This window comes from Bombina bombina, chromosome 6, assembly GCF_027579735.1.
Source record: "Bombina bombina isolate aBomBom1 chromosome 6, aBomBom1.pri, whole genome shotgun sequence".
Lineage (NCBI taxonomy): Eukaryota > Metazoa > Chordata > Amphibia > Anura > Bombinatoridae > Bombina > Bombina bombina.
Window position 1 is genome coordinate 1,150,473,548 of NC_069504.1, and position 15,958 is coordinate 1,150,489,505.

The window sequence follows — 15,958 nt, forward strand, 5'->3', positions numbered from 1 at the left end:
CCTGACATAACAAATATGACTATTTTGTAGGGTACCACACAGGAGAGGATAAATTCATATGGACCATTTAAATTGACTCGGATACCTACTAATAGGTTGCCTGACATGACACTCTAATCTCAGACCTTGATTGACACTTGTTAACAGTGGACCAATGATATTACAACTCTTTGAGGTCTGACTGTAAGAGACATCTATACTCTGACACAGGGTCTTGGCATTTACCATGATTGTCGCTTGTCAAAGGATAGACCAATGATTTAATTGATGAGGTTTAATCTCACCCCCCTTATCCTGGGTTGACACATGGATTATGAACTCATAACTACGTATGATATTAACACCTGACTGTGGTATATTTATGACATGGACTTGTTTCCTGAATGGGGAGATTTTGGCTGTACCTTTGGTTTATAGCTTCATGTACATACTTGATAAAAATCATCACATGCTAAATTATGTATCCAGTCACACATGGTTTCATTAATTGGGACGATACGTACATACTGGTTGTCAGTGGCCACATGCTACTGGTTAGAGCTTTCATATGGATTAATATGTTTTATTTGATAGGCTGTCATCTTGCATATCTAGATACACATAAGGTCTAGATTACAGTCCTACCACTGTCATATTTCCCACGTGTAACACACTGAGGTAATACCTATCTCCCCTAACTGTTCATACATACCCTGATACATCCTTGTTCGACATATTGTTGGGCACATGCAAATATTCTAAGTATTGTGGATGGTTTTGAATTATATTGTGCAGTTTCCCATATATTACTATTAGCAGCTATCAGCCGGTTTTTGATTCACACATATGCAGTTGTCCTAGCTGTGATATGTGAACACTGTAGCTGATGTAAAAGAGTAGTCTCAGATTGGGCTAACGTAGTCTGATGCATAACATTCCTAAGCGCTCTGTGTCTGAACACACGTCAGAGTTTTATGCTAATTAGCCACATGCATTGATCTTAGGCCACACAGACGTTGGATCTGTAACATCCGCGCCTTTTCCATTAGTATGCTGCAGGAGGTTGCTTAGCAGCATACGGCTAACACTGCTGAATTGCGCCTTAAACAGGTATGCAGTGATGTGAACTCAACAGCTTCTTTAAACATTTACGATGTGATATATTTCTGATTTCCCCGCTTATTACATACGGGGCCGTTCTGATAATGCGCTATACTTTGACAGGCTGCACACATTACGTGACTTATATATTTCTACTCCTTATGTTTATTCCACTCTCTGACAAGTGCGCAGCGGTCATTTTTATCTTATATCTACGTATATTTACCTATAGCCACCTGATATTTACTGTAACTGTGAGACCAATGGTTTAACATAGGTATATTGTAAACATAAGAATGAACTAATATGGATTTGATGATTGTTCTGGTATAAAATACAATTAAATTATATACGTACACATCGTTTTGTTACACTGATTTTATTGTTATATTTGTGATGGAAATACACTATGTATTTTAAACGTTTCTCTTTTTGTGTATGCTTGTAACCAGGCAACTATGGTGTTGCCATGGATACACAGTTTTGGCGCAATTTCTTGTAATTGTTTGATGGGTGGAGCTTAGTACATTTAAGTTGCACTTTTTTCACTTGCACTGTGTTTGGTCTGAGGAATGGGTCTGCAAACCCAGAAACGTTACCACAATAAATAAGTAATTTTGTATCCAAATCCAGTGAGTGCAATCCTTGATTGAAGAAGATTGCTATTGAAACACTGTCTTTGCACCCTGGTTGATGGCCCAGATGAATTGTGAGTGCAGATACACATGGGAGATATATATATATAGAATAACATTGGAATGTAAAATATGCGTAACGTGCTTCGGGCTTTGCTCTGTAGGTCTAACGGGGTGTACGGTTAGTGCACATGCAGATTTAGTTATCTTAAGGCGCATAATGTAAATATTAAAGTGTCAGTAAACTTTAAAAATAATGTTATATAATTCTGCACATAGTGCAGAATTATATAACATTATATTAGCCAAACATTATAAAACATAATATACCCTATTAATTAAAAAAAAACCTTGTTTTACAGACCCGCTCTCTGTACTCTGCTGAGCGGGTCTGTTATATTTACTCAGCGCATCGGGCCAGCTGTATAGTCACAGCCCGGCCTGACCGCGCCATGAGACTGAGTGCAGCTCGCTCCTGCTCTGTCTGACAGCAGGAGCGAGCTGCACTTAGTGCTATGGCGCTGTCGGGCCGGGCTGTGACTATACAACTGGCCCGATGCGCTGAGTAAATATAACAGACCCGCTCATATGTGGTTGCATTGAGGATAGATTGCTTATTCTGTTGCCTTTCAGGCTTTAGTATAACTATAATGAGATATGACATAGGTGCTTGTAACTAAGACAACACCTGAAAAGAACGGCATGCTCTGAATGATCTGTTTATAACAACAAAAGGTAAAATCAGTCTGCCCTCCTGCCACTAGATGTCAGTATTTCCCACTGAGTAAGTCCTGGGAGAGAGTGCCAGGTATTGGGACCTGTTAGTGATATAATGCATGGCACACTCATAAAACAGAACCTTGAAGTTCCTTCCGACCTTAAAGGGACATAAAAGCATTTTTCTACAATCATTTTATAACAGAGCAATTAAAGGGACACTAAACCCAATTTTGTTCTTCCATGATTCAGATAAAGCAGCAATTTTAAGCAACTTTGTAATTGACTCGTATTATCATTGTTTCTTTGTTCTCTTGCTATCTTATTTTAAAAAGCAGGAAACTAAGCTAAGGAGCCGGACCATTTTTAATTCAGCCCCCTGGATAGCGATTAGATTCCTGCTTTTTTAAAAAAGAAGAGAAAACAAGAGAACAAAGACAAATTGATAATACGACTCAATTACAAAGCTCTATCTGAATCATGAAGGAAAACAATTGGGTTTAGTGTCCCTTTAAGCCCTGCAGTGCAAACAAACAGCTTATTTATTTACAACTGAGATTTGCATTGCAAAGCAGACCAGAGAAACACTCCTTCAAAATGCAGATATAAGTTCTTTCATATAATAGAAAATGTTTTTGGGTTTAATGTATCATTAATATTAACACCGTGTAACAAATTAATAAAACCACAAATCAAATAGTGACAAAAGTGTGATATAAATGTGTTAAAATAATACAAGCAATTATAAGAGGATACACTTGTAGTGCGTGGTTCTTCCGTTTCTCAAATAACAGAAGCTAGTGCCTCAAAAAGAGAGAATAATAAAGAACAGTGCAGTTGAATCTTAAATCATCTGTTACGTTAGCGCTATATTACGCACATATATAAGCGCTTTTATTAAGCTGTATGGTAAATCTGCAGTGATGTGATTGGCTCACACCCAGCACTTTCTCTAGGTGATATTCAGTAACACCTGAAAGGGAAGAGAGAAAATCTATATAGTGCTATCCTGTTGAATATTTCCCCTTGAGTACCTGCTATTTGGTTTACTCACGTGCGTTTGAGCTTTTAAACAAGCTCAATGGTATAAGTTTAATGTTGTGATTACTCCACAACCAGCTAGCAACCAGCAGTGTAGATAAAATATATTTATAAAAAATATTATAAAACATTTTATATCATAGGTACATCAGAGAAGGGGATGCAATGTCCAAAATCCCTTACCGGGGATACAAGTCCCACTCAAGTGCCAATTTGCAACTCACAGTACCTTAGGAATCATTAAAAGTTAATGCGACACGTGTTTTGCCGTGAATAGCGGGTTTATCATGTATAACTATTTCTATCCGCTCCCTTTTCCTCATCTCTTCCCCATGCCCTCGCAATCTTCTTTACTATGAACTTCCTGGACCAATCCATTCCCTGTATAGCTGTGCACAATATGATATCCCTGCTAATACTGCACTCAGCCGTCCCTTTCTTACGCCTTCCCTCCGCAGCACCATCAGCCATTCTAGGAATCTTCCCTCCTCCCCTCCTTTATCTTCCTCCCTATATTTGCACCACTGTCCCCAATATTTCCTGTATACTGCCCATGTACTTGGTGCCAAGGCTTTCTCGACCAGTTCCTCGATTCCTTCTATCCGTTGCCAATCTGCCAAAGAAGCATAGGGCAACATTCACCTTCCTGTCTGGCATTGGGTGCAAGCTCCCTAAACTTCTCCCATTTAAAACGGGATAGCGCGTCAGTAACTACGTTTCTGAAACCCGGAATGTGTGGCCCTGACACAGATGTTATGCTTTAAACATTTCAAAACCAAGTACCTTCGATACCTAACTACTGGCAGCGATGAGGCGGACAGCTGATTGATGACCTGGACCACCCCCATTTTGTCTGACCAGCATATTATTGTCTTATTTGCTAGCTCCCCACCCCATAGCTCCATGGCCACCACTATGGGGAATAACTCCAGCAGCACCAAGTTCCTAACCCATCCTATCTCCTTTCATCTTTCAGGCCACCCTCCCGCGCACCACCTCCCTTGAAAGTATGCTCCATACCCCATTCCCCCTGCCACGTCCGTGTATAGCTCCAACTCAACTGCGGGCGCCACCTCCTGCCATATGCGCACCCCGTTGAATTCCTGCAAAAATTGGTCCCATACTTTCAGGTCTTCCCGCATCTCCTTTGTCACCCTAATCATATGCTCTGGCTTTTTTGCGCCCTTTGTGCTCATCTCCAATAGCCTTTTAAAAATCCTTCCTACTGGTATCACTTTACATGCAAAGTTCAATACCCCCAAAGCTTTCTGCATCTCCCTTAGCGTTACCTTTTTTCGTGTCGCCATCCATGCTATCAGCTCCCTAGACTTTTTTACCTTATCCTCGGGTAGCTCGCATTGCCCTTTCACTGAATCTATTGTTATGCCCAGGAATGCTAGTCTCGCGCAAGGGCCCTCTGTCTTTTTGTCTGCCACTGGGACCCCCATCTCTTCAAGCAAACCTATCAGCCCTGCTTTCATGCTTTCGCACCTGTCGGAGCCCGCCCCTCCCACTACCATGAAGTCGTCCAGGTAGTGGACTATTGAATCCCTCTTTTGCCTTACTACCGCTAACCAGTGCAGAAAAGTGCTAAACTTCTCAAAGATTGAGCATGATATGGAGCACCCCATTGGTAGGCATTTATCCACATAATATAGCCCTTCAAATTTGCACCCCATCAGTTTAAAACTATCCGGATTCAGCGGCAATAGCCGAAAAGCCGATTCAATATCTATCTTAGCCATCATGGCCCACTCCCTGCCTTCCTTACCAGCTGCACTGCGCTGTCAAATGATTGGTATTGCACTGTTGCTTCCTCTTTATTGATAGCATCGTTTACCGACCTACCCTTTGGGTATGATAAGTGATGTATCATGCAATATTTCCCTTCCTCCTTCTTGGGAACCACCCCCAAGGGGGAAATGACTAGATCTGCTATTGGCTTTTCTGCGAAAGGGCCGGCCATCCCCCCCTCAACTTCCTTCGCTAGTTTCTCTTTCAGTATCCCGGGGAGCTCCGCTGCCGATTTTAAGTTCCTAGCTTTTACTGCCCCCGTCACCGGTCCTTTCACTGGTACTGTAAAACCCCTACTCAGCACCTCAATTAATAAATCTCTATCCTCTATGATAGGGTATGCTTGCAGCTCGCGAACCAGTCTATCTATTTTCAGCGGGGTTGGCGCTAATCCCCCCAACTTGCCCTCCCCCCGCGTTTCCTTGGCTCCGAAAGGACTGCCTCCCATACCCATTGTTACCCACATTTTTCTGCAATCTACCCCCAGGTGCGCCCCGCTACAGTATCTGCAAATGTGTCTGAATTTGCATGCTCCCCCCCATCGCATTTCTTTTCATTATACGGCCAGCATTCCCTGTTATCGATTCTTCCTCTCTTATTAGCATTAAACCCTGCGCCCCATCTCCCTTGTCCATCCTGTACCCTCATTACCCTGGTGTATAAGTCTAATATCTTTATACCAAAGTCCCTCCTTCCCTTGTCTCCTAGCTTCAAGTTACCCTTCCTAAATTCTGTGTCGTAATCCTTCCATGCAAACCCACCATATGTCGTGTAACACTCTGCAATAAAATGGATGTACCTTAACATGCCCTTCACCTTCCCCGGATTGGCTGATATAAAACATTCTGCGTATATGAGTATCCCTTTTACCCACTCCGTAAATGTTTGTTTAACCTTCCTCCCTTTCCCCTCCTCGCCCCTGGATTTAAAAGCCACTGCGTCCCTAGTTATTTTGAATATATCCACGTATTTCCCTTTCTGGGCCCTTGCAATTACCTTTGCTTTTAAGTGCGTTGTTAATGGCATTAACAGTGTCCCCGTCACCTCGTCATCCCCATTAAACACTTCACCTGTTTCTTCCTGCTCTTGTATTGCACTCCCCTTCCCTGTGCCTTTGCCCTGCTTCGCATATATTTTACGCACTATTTTTAATATCCTCTTTTCCCCCTCCCCCTTTACATTCTCATCCTCAGAATCAAGTTCAGATGAGCTATCAGATACCATATTGTTTAAACACAATATTTTCTTACCTTGTTTTGCCCCTTGTCCGCCATCTGTTCCTCCAGTTGCCCCCACCTGCTTTGCTGGTCCCGTTTCCTCCCTCCTTATTGGGGGGGTTCCTGCTACCACAACGTTTTCCCCTGCATTGCTGCTGGGTACTTCCATTGGCTCCTGCTGCCGTGCTTGTTCCGGTGGGCCTGCCTCATTTTCTGAGCTCTGTGGGAGTAACACAGCAACATTAATTTCCTTTGCCCCCTGACCCCCCCCTTTCTTCTGCTTCCCTCCTCTGTCCTTCTCCGCTTCCTTCACCCACTTCCAAGCCCCTTATTTCTGACTCTTCCTCTATTAACCAGTAGCTTTTCCCCTCCGAGTCCCTGATCACTCTCCTACTTCCTATGCTCCCCTCCATTCCCCTAGCTCCCTTTTGTGGCCGCATGCCCTCCTCCCCCCCTCTCCTAAATACATCTATCCTATTGGGTTCCCCATACCCCCCCCTCGCTGTCCATACTCCCCTCTCTGCTCCTAGCTCCCAATTATGACCCTGCCCCCAGTTCCCCCATGCTCCCTCCCTCCACTCCCTTGGTCCGTTTTGCATATTATAGTATGTCTCACTCGGCCCACCGGGACCTACGTAAGCATCCTCTGTCCCCCATCCCCCCCACCCATACCCCCGCTGCGCGACTCCTCTTCCGAATGACCTCCTGTCCCACCCGTTACCCCCTGCAGCGTATGGGCCTCCGTAAAACCATCCTGCTCCCAAGATGGCCGCCCCCATTGTGTGACCTGCACCCTGCAGTCTACGGTTGCGCGCGCACACTCGACGCCACCCATGTGACCACCCCTTAGCCTATCGTCACCGTGGCCCCTCCTAGCCACAGTGACGTATATTGGGCCTACGCTATGCGCTCCACTAACTATCTGCTGCCGCTCGCATGCGTCCCTAACAGCCTCCGGGATGCTACGTGCCCTGCTGCTTTCATCCTGCCCCAATGGAATGGAGCTACAACTAGATGCAGGACTCCCCCCAAAGATGTCCGGACTACCTCCGCTACCCCCCTGAGAGAAACGCGGCCCCTCCACACCTCCAGCACCGCTCCCCAGTGGCCCCATACCTGCGCCTCCGCTCCCCCTGCATGGTGTGCTCACCTCTCCTTGGCTTACCTGCACCACCGTCATAGCACCAACCTCTACCGATGCACCGCCGGATATCACCTCTCCTTGGGCTGTTTGCTGCTCCTTCCTGGCTCTCTCCATCCTCTTGATCCTCTTCTGGGCCTGGATCGCCCTTGTCTTCCATACCGTCTCACCCTCATCCAAGTATCTCCTTGGGATTCTCCTGTTCCTCGACGTCATCTTCAAGCTTCTTCTCTGCAACAAAGAAAAAAGGTTAGTGACTCCTTCCTGCAGTCCCTCTCCTTATAACACTTTCCCCCCAGCCCCTCCCCTGAGCCTTCTCCTGACCAATGCCTTCTCTCCTTATCTCTCCTGCAACCCCCACACCTGGCACACAAACTACACCATTGTTCTCTCCCAGCAGCCCCTCCCTTATGACGTTCCCCTCACAGTTGTTCCATACACTAGTTTTCTTTCTCCATCTGTATACTATGCTGTTCCTTCCTTTTCTATCTCCTCCGTGTTTGTTTGGTTCCAATCTGCTGTATTCCACCTGGAAGTCTTTATATAGCACTACTGTAACAGATGTGTTGTTCAGATTGAACTGCACTATTCTCTATCATTCCCTCTTTTTGAGGTACTGGCATTAATTGAGAAACTGAAACACCAAGTACTATGAGTGTTTCTTCTTATAATTGCTTGTATTATTTTAACACATTTATATCACAATTTTTTTTACTTAATGCATCATTAAATTTTAGTTTTTGAGCTTCTAGAACCCAAAGTCTCAAACAATCTAGCACACAAAGTGTTACTAAAGCATCAGTGATGTGTCCCTTTATGTATATAATATTTGCTGTCTAAAAGATACAATAATATTTGTAAAATGAATAAAACATTCTCTGTCCATATGCCCTCGGTTGCCCTTTCTGGATGTCTCCCTGATGTCCTCCATATAGTATAGTGACCAGAGCTGGGGTCACTCTTTATTCCTACAGGTGGTCACATGAACATGTAATCATGTAGCGCATGATGATGTCACATGCTAGTGTCATGGCGAAGGAGGCCCATATATGCTCATATCTCAGACATAACACCACATAAGAAGCCTTGAGTCTAGTTTGAAAGAGGGAGATCTGCTCTTTGAAATAAGTGGATCGCACTATCCTTCAAGATTTAGGAGATCACCTGCAACAGAAGCCGGAATGGAGATTGGGCTGAGGGGTCTGATGGATCTCTTTTCTCCTCCTACTTCACCTAGAGACACAAGTAATTGAGAGTTAACTTATTTCCCTAGGTCGCAGGTGTCCATGATGTGAGAAACTGAACCGCTGAAGGTTTTATATATCTCTGAGAATACTCAAATATAATCCCACACTGGAATGAACTATTATACACTGGGACACATCTATTACCCCAGCAGCTGCTGGAACAACTCACCACCTCCTGGGCTATTAAACCGATAGAGCAGATTGCGCTCTCCACACGCCTAGGATCGGAAGAAAAGAACCGCGCGGTCAGTCAGTGACCGTATCAGTAGTGCGACACAGAAAAGAACAGATAAGCATGCAAAAACTCGCCGCATCCTCTCTGAAGAAAACAAACCACCGGCCATAAAAAGTGAGAGGAAAGCTTGCCAGTCTAGTTCCTCCATCCACCTAAGGAGAATACAATTATGTGACATGCCCCTATGCTCAATAATAAAAACTGCATAGCCTGTCATTAGAGCTGATCCGGCAGATCCACTCATGCCCTGATATGCCTCAGCCCCAAACAAAAATTCTGCAACTATATATAAAGTATGCAGCCGTTAATGTGCCCCTTAGAATAACTGCCCAACATCAGCTGCCCTATACAAATGCCCACATAAAGAAATGTATTCTTAAATGGTCCCCAGGCTCCAGAGGAAATAATGGAGAGCTTGTTAACTCTCTAGGTGCCTTGTGCCTTCAAACCTGTTTAGGAAAAGAGCACTTACATTTGAGCCTCTGCTGTGGGGCGGGCACTGATTTTTAGGTCTGACAGAGACCAGAAGTAGAAGGACAGCAGAGTAACTAACCCTGGTTGTCAGGTTGGGGGTTAGCATAGATTGCTGGAGAGAGAACCGAGAAACCTCCCTGCGACCTCCAACAGCTAACTAAACACTTACTCAAAAGGATTACATGGATACAGCAGTACCTGAGTCCTACTTGAAGGGAAAATGGCACTTTGCTGAAGTTTTAATGTTGTGTCCAAATGGCAGAATGGCCCAGCAGCATAGAAATGGCCCAGCAGTATATAAATGACCCAGCAGTATAGAAATGGCCGAGCAGTAGAGAAATGGCCCAGCAGCATAGAAATGACCCAGCAGTATAGAAATGACCCAGCAGTATAGAAATGACCCAGCAGTATAGAAATGACCCAGCAGTATAGAAATGACCCAGCAGTAGAGAAATGACCCAGCAGTATAGAAATGACCCAGCAGTAGAGAAATGACCCAGCAGTAGATAAATGACCCAGCAGTATAGAAATGACCCAGCAGTAGATAAATGACCCAGCAGTATAGAAATGACCCAGCAGTAGATAAATGACCCAGCAGTATAGAAATGACCCAGCAGTAGATAAATGACCCAGCAGTATAGAAATAACCCAGCAGTATAGAAATGACCCAGCAGTATAGAAATGACCCAGCAGTATAAAAATGAAACAGCAGTAAAGAAATGACCCTGCAGTATGAAATCACCCAGCAGTATAGAAATGACCTAGCAGTATAGAAATGACCCAGCAGTATAGAAATGACCCTGCAGTATAAAATGACCCAGCAGTATAGAAATGACCCAGCAGTATAGAAATGACAGAGCAATAGAGAAAGTATCCCACAGTACCAAAATGGCCGAACAGTAGAGAAATGGCCAAAGAGTAGAGAAATGACCCAGCAGTATAGAAATGGCCGAGCAGTAGAGAAATGGCTCAGCAGTAGAGAAATTGCTGAGCAGTAGAGAAATGGCCCAGCAGTAGAGAAATGGCCCAGCAGTAGAGAAATGGCCCAGCAGTAGAGAAATGACCCAGCAGTAGAGAAATGGCCCAGCAGTAGAGAAATGACCCAGCAGTATAGAAATGGCCCAGCAGTAGAGAAATGACCCAGCAGTATAGAAATGGCCCAGCAGTAGAGAAATGACCCAGCAGTATAGAAATGACCCAGCAGTATAGAAATGACCCAGCAGTATAGAAATGACCCAGCAGTATAGAAATGGCCCAGCAGTAGATAAATGGCCCAGCAGTATAGAAACGGCCCAGCAGTATAGAAATGGCCAAGCAGTAGAGAAATGACCCAGTAGTATAGAAATGGCCCAGCAGTATAGAAATGGCCAAGCAGTAGAGAAATGACCCAGCAGTATAGAAATGGCCCAGCAGTAGAGAAATGGCCAAGCAGTAGAGAAATGACCCAGCAGTAGAGAAATGGCCCAGCAGTAGAGAAATGACCGAGCAGTATAGAAATGACCCAGCAGTAGAGAAATGACCCAGCAGTATAGAAATGACCCAGCAGTAGAGAAATGACCCAGCAGTATAGAAATGGCCCAGCAGTATGAAATGGCCGAGCAGTAGAGAAATGACCGAGCAGTAAAGAAATGACCAAGCAGTATAGAAATGGCCCAGCAGTATGAAATGGCCGAGCAGTAGAGAAATGACCGAGCAGTATAGAAATGGCCCAGCAGTATAGAAATGGCCCAGCAGTATAGAAATGACCCAGCAGTATAGAAATGACCCAGCAGTATAGAAATGGCCCAGCAGTATAGAAATGGCCCAGTAGTATAGAAATGACCCAGCAGTATAGAAATGGCCCAAAAGTATAGAAATGGCCCAAAAGTATAGAAATGGCCCAGCAGTATAGAGATGACCCAGCAGTATAGAAATGACCCAGCAGTAGAGAAATGACCCGGCAGTAGAGAAATGACCCAGCAGTATAGAAATGGCCCAGCAGTATAGAAATGGCCGAGCAGTAGAGAAATGACCCAGCAGTATAGAAATGGCCAAGCAGTAGAGAAATGACCCAGCAGTAGAGAAATGACCCAGCAGTAGAGAAATGACCAAGCAGTATAAAAATGGCCGAGCAGTACAGAAATGGCCAAGCAGTACAGAAATGACCGAGCAGTAGAGAAATGACCCAGCAGTAGAGAAATGACCCAGCAGTATAGGAATGACCCAGCAGTATAGAAATGACCCAGCAGTATAGAAATGACCCAGCAGTAGAGAAATGACCTAGCAGTATAGAAATGACCCAGCATTATAGAAATGACCCAGCAGTAGAGAAATGACCCAGCAATAGAGAAATGACCCAGCAATAGAGAAATGACCTAGCAGTATAGAAATGACCCAGCATTATAGAAATGACCCAGCAGTAGAGAAATGACCCAGCAGTATAAAAATGACCCAGCAAGTAGAGAAATGACCCAGCAGTATAGAAATGGCTGAGCAGTAGAGAAATGACCGAGCAGCAAAGAAATGACCCAGCAGCAAAGAAATGACCCAGCAGTATAGAAATGGCCGAGCAGTATAGAAATGGGCGAGCAGTACAGAAATGACCCAGCAGTAGAGAAATGATCCCGCAGTACAGAAATGGCTGAGCAGTACAGAAATGGCTGAGCAGTAGATAAATGGCAGAGCAGTAGAGAAATGACCCAGCAGTAGAGAAATGAACCAGCAGTAGAGAAATTACCCAGCAGTATAGAAATGACCCAGCAGTAGAGAAATGACCTAGCAGTAGAGAAATTACCCAGCAGTATAGAAATGACCCAGCAGTAGAGAAATGACCCAGAATAGAGAAATGACCCAGCAGTAGAGAAATGACCCAGCAGTAGAGAAATGACCCAGCAGTATAAAAATGGCTGAGCAGTAGAGAAATGACCGAGCAGCAAAGAAATGACCCAGCAGCAAAGAAATAACCCAGCAGTATAGAAATGGCCGAGCAGTATAGAAATGGGCGAGCAGTACAGAAATGACCCAGCAGTAGAGAAATTATCCCGCAGTACAGAAATGGCTGAGCAGTACAGAAATGGCTGAGCAGTAGATAATTGGCCGAGCAGTAGAGAAATGACCCAGCAGTAGAGAAATGAACCAGCAGTAGAGAAATTACCCAGCAGTATAGAAATGACCCAGCAGTAGAGAAATGACCTAGCAGTAGAGAAATTACCCAGCAGTATAGAAATGACCCAGCAGTAGAGAAATGACCCGGCAGTAGAGAAATGACCCAGCAGTATAGAAATGACCCAGCAGTAGAGAAATGACCTAGCAGTAGAGAAATGAACCAGCAGTATAGAAATGGCCGAGCAGTAGAGAAATAGCCCAGCAGTAGAGAAATTGCTGAGCAGTAGAGAAATGGCCCAGCAGTATAGAAATGGCCGAGCAGTAGAGAAATGGCCCAGCAGTATAGAAATGGCCAAGCAGTATAGAAATGGCCGAGCAGTAGAGAAATGACCCAGCAGTAGAGAAATGGCCAAGCAGTAGAGAAATGACCCTGCATTATAGAAATGGCCAAGCAGTAGAGAAATGACCCTGCATTATAGAAATGACCCAGCAGTAGAGAAATGACCCAGCAGTATGAAATGACCCAGCAGTATGAAATGACCCAGCAGTATAGAAATGATCCAGTAGTATAGAAATGGCCCAGCAGTATAGAAATGGCCAAGCAGTAGAGAAATGACCCAGCAGTATAGAAATGGCCCAGCAGTAGAGAAATGGCCAAGCAGTAGAGAAATGACCCAGCAGTAGAGAAATGGCCCAGCAGTAGAGAAATGACCGAGCAGTATAGAAATGACCCAGCAGTAGAGAAATGACCCAGCAGTATAGAAATGACCCAGCAGTAGAGAAATGACCCAGCAGTATAGAAATGACCCAGCAGTATAGAAATGGCCCAGCAGTAGATAAATGGCCCAGCAGTATAGAAACGGCCCAGCAGTATAGAAATGGCCAAGCAGTAGAGAAATGACCCAGTAGTATAGAAATGGCCCAGCAGTATAGAAATGGCCAAGCAGTAGAGAAATGACCCAGCAGTATAGAAATGGCCCAGCAGTAGAGAAATGGCCAAGCAGTAGAGAAATGACCCAGCAGTAGAGAAATGGCCCAGCAGTAGAGAAATGACCGAGCAGTATAGAAATGACCCAGCAGTAGAGAAATGACCCAGCAGTATAGAAATGACCCAGCAGTAGAGAAATGACCCAGCAGTATAGAAATGGCCCAGCAGTATGAAATGGCCGAGCAGTAGAGAAATGACCGAGCAGTAAAGAAATGATCAAGCAGTATAGAAATGGCCCAGCAGTATGAAATGGCCGAGCAGTAGAGAAATGACCGAGCAGTATAGAAATGGCCCAGCAGTATAGAAATGGCCCAGCAGTATAGAAATGACCCAGCAGTATAGAAATGACCCAGCAGTATAGAAATGGCCCAGCAGTATAGAAATGGCCCAGTAGTATAGAAATGACCCAGCAGTATAGAAATGGCCCAAAAGTATAGAAATGGCCCAAAAGTATAGAAATGGCCCAGCAGTATAGAGATGACCCAGCAGTATAGAAATGACCCAGCAGTAGAGAAATGACCCGGCAGTAGAGAAATGACCCAGCAGTATAGAAATGGCCCAGCAGTATAGAAATGGCCGAGCAGTAGAGAAATGACCCAGCAGTATAGAAATGGCCAAGCAGTAGAGAAATGACCCAGCAGTAGAGAAATGACCCAGCAGTAGAGAAATGACCAAGCAGTATAAAAATGGCCGAGCAGTACAGAAATGGCCAAGCAGTACAGAAATGACCGAGCAGTAGAGAAATGACCCAGCAGTAGAGAAATGACCCAGCAGTATAGGAATGACCCAGCAGTATAGAAATGACCCAGCAGTATAGAAATGACCCAGCAGTAGAGAAATGACCTAGCAGTATAGAAATGACCCAGCATTATAGAAATGACCCAGCAGTAGAGAAATGACCCAGCAATAGAGAAATGACCCAGCAATAGAGAAATGACCTAGCAGTATAGAAATGACCCAGCATTATAGAAATGACCCAGCAGTAGAGAAATGACCCAGCAGTATAAAAATGACCCAGCAAGTAGAGAAATGACCCAGCAGTATAGAAATGGCTGAGCAGTAGAGAAATGACCGAGCAGCAAAGAAATGACCCAGCAGCAAAGAAATGACCCAGCAGTATAGAAATGGCCGAGCAGTATAGAAATGGGCGAGCAGTACAGAAATGACCCAGCAGTAGAGAAATGATCCCGCAGTACAGAAATGGCTGAGCAGTACAGAAATGGCTGAGCAGTAGATAAATGGCAGAGCAGTAGAGAAATGACCCAGCAGTAGAGAAATGAACCAGCAGTAGAGAAATTACCCAGCAGTATAGAAATGACCCAGCAGTAGAGAAATGACCTAGCAGTAGAGAAATTACCCAGCAGTATAGAAATGACCCAGCAGTAGAGAAATGACCCAGAATAGAGAAATGACCCAGCAGTAGAGAAATGACCCAGCAGTAGAGAAATGACCCAGCAGTATAAAAATGGCTGAGCAGTAGAGAAATGACCGAGCAGCAAAGAAATGACCCAGCAGCAAAGAAATAACCCAGCAGTATAGAAATGGCCGAGCAGTATAGAAATGGGCGAGCAGTACAGAAATGACCCAGCAGTAGAGAAATGATCCCGCAGTACAGAAATGGCTGAGCAGTACAGAAATGGCTGAGCAGTAGATAATTGGCCGAGCAGTAGAGAAATGACCCAGCAGTAGAGAAATGAACCAGCAGTAGAGAAATTACCCAGCAGTATAGAAATGACCTAGCAGTAGAGAAATGACCCAGCAGTAGAGAAATGACCCGGCAGTAGAGAAATGACCCAGCAGTATAGAAATGACCCAGCAGTAGAGAAATGACCTAGCAGTAGAGAAATGAACCAGCAGTATAGAAATGGCCGAGCAGTAGAGAAATAGCCCAGCAGTAGAGAAATTGCTGAGCAGTAGAGAAATGGCCCAGCAGTATAGAAATGGCCGAGCAGTAGAGAAATGGCCCAGCAGTATAGAAATGGCCAAGCAGTATATAAATGGCCGAGCAGTAGAGAAATGACCCAGCAGTAGAGAAATGGCCAAGCAGTAGAGAAATGACCCTGCATTATAGAAATGGCCAAGCAGTAGAGAAATGACCCTGCATTATAGAAATGACCCAGCAGTAGAGAAATGACCCAGCAGTATGAAATGACCCAGCAGTATGAAATGACCCAGCAGTATAGAAATGATCCAGCAGTCTAGAAATTGCCCAGCAGTAGAAAAATGGGCGAGCAGTAGAGAAATGACCCAGCAGTAGAGAAATGGCCCAGCAGTAGAGAAATGGCCGAGCAGTAGAGAAATGGCC